This window comes from Sorex fumeus, unplaced genomic scaffold (genome assembly GCF_029834395.1).
Source record: "Sorex fumeus unplaced genomic scaffold, SorFum_2.1 ptg000026l, whole genome shotgun sequence".
Taxonomy (NCBI): Eukaryota; Metazoa; Chordata; class Mammalia; order Eulipotyphla; family Soricidae; genus Sorex; species Sorex fumeus.
Genome location: NW_026606083.1, coordinates 14,207,868 through 14,209,987, shown reverse-complemented (window position 1 = coordinate 14,209,987; position 2,120 = coordinate 14,207,868).

Genomic DNA, 2,120 nt, shown 5'->3' with positions numbered 1-2,120 from the left:
GTGCAATGTTTGAGTTCCTGCAAATAGTGGATTCGGGCAGTTCCACACTCAACTAGTGTGATTTGGAACTGACAGTAAATACAGCGTGAAAACTGCTGACCGAAATTCTGATTATTACAAGTGCTTCTCACACCCTCTTTTATCACACCCGTGATGACTCCTGGATGCAAATTCAAAACTTGAGGAGCAGATGGAGACAAGAGTTGACCCTTCCCACGATCTCACTCAATAAATAGACCGCAAAGAATCAAACAGAATAAAACTTAGGAGCCTCAGAAGTCTTTTTCCTGTGTCTGAAATAGGCTTTCCGAGGGGTATGGCTACAGGCCTGAAAGAGGGACAGTTCCCTGTCTTCATTCACCTGCTCACAGGTCACTGCTGAGCCCCACTTTAAGTATTTCTCTGTGCAGGGAATTCCAAAGAAGACAGACTGTCCTTACCTCTTCATGTGTAGATTGGAAGCTCCAAACTCAGATCTTAGGGGCGTCATCAGGTTCTGGGGTCAAAAGACACCTGCTCTGCTAGCCCTTTGCCATCTCTCAAGATGGGCATCATTGCCTGGCCAAATTCCCCAGAGCAAGCCCAAACCCTCCTTCTTCCATGGTCGCCTGAAGACTCACTGGCCTTTAAGTTCATTGGTCAGTGCCTGCTCAAGGCACGGAAAGCCTGTGATCTTGGAAGGATGACACTCCACGCTGGGCACATCTGGCAGATATGGCATCTTGGGTCAATCAGGACCTGGCATTTCAGATGCCAAACAGAGCATTTCTCTGCCCTCAGTCTCTACAGAGGGAAGACCTGAGACTGTACAATGCTAACTTGATTTCTCCTATCCTTACAGTCTCACAGCTTAAGACTGTCTTCTTCTTTAAGTCGCCAGTGTTTCCGAGCTCTCAGACCCACTAGATTTACAGGCATGACCAAACCTTAGCAGCCTGCAGCTGTCAGAGGAGGTCCCTGACACGGTCTCTTAGGGGTCCCTGTCCTCACCTCTCTTTTTCTACCTTCACTTCCCCAAATCAACCAACCAGTGGGGATTATTTTATCTGAAACAAGAACCATTGCCACCCAAGAAACCCTCCCCAAAAAGAAGACTTGAGGAGCAAGATAGCACTTGGAATTATTTTAAATATAGCTTTTTATTTTTCCAGTTTCCCTTAAAACTTCTGGAAGGAATTGATTCTAATCTATGAATAAGTCTGTCTTGCCTTCAACATTAAATCATCTAAGAGCTACAGTATAGGAGGCAGGGGGTTGCCTTACATGTGACCTATCTGGGTTCTATCCCTGGTACCCCAATTGACCCCCCCCCCCCCGAGCATAGTCAGTAATGGTCTCTGAGAAGAGATCCAGGAGTAAGCCATGGGTGTGGCCCTCAAACCAAATAAGTAACTAAGCTCCAACTAGTTCCAACTTGAGGGAAGGAATGATTGGAACTAAATAAATAGAATAGATTGGGTTGATTGGGTTGGTTATTTTTTCGCCAATTGTTCACACTGTCAAGGTATAAAAATACTGTGGGTTTTTTTGGGGGGGGGTTGTTTTTGTTTTGTTTTATTTGCCTAATAGACACATGAAGTTCAACTCTGGGAACTTCATGATAAAGATGAAATTTTTTTAAATTTATTTTTTATTGAATCACCGTGAGATACAGTTACGATGATGTTTATGATCAGGTTTCAGTCATACAATATTCCAACACCCATTCTTCCACCAGTGTACATTTCCCACCACCAATGTCCGAAGTTTCCCTTAAGCCCCCCACCCTCACACCTCTATGACAGGCACCTCTCTCTCACTCTCTCTCCCCTCTCCTCTTTCTCTTCTCTCTCCCCCCCTTCATTTCTTTTCTTTCCCCTATTTGTATATTTAGCTTACTTGAGCTACCACCCTCCTTATTTTATTGTATCACCGGGAGATACACAATTAAAAAGTTGTCCATGATTAGGTTTCAGTCCTATAATGTTCCAACAACCACCCCTTTACCCTTGTACATTTCCCACCACCAGTGTCCTCAGTTTCCCTCCCACTGCCCCCTGCCTCTATGGCAAGCACTTCTCTCTCTCACCCTCCCCTCTCCTCTTTCTTTCTCCCCCCCCCCCTTTTGGGCATTATTGTTT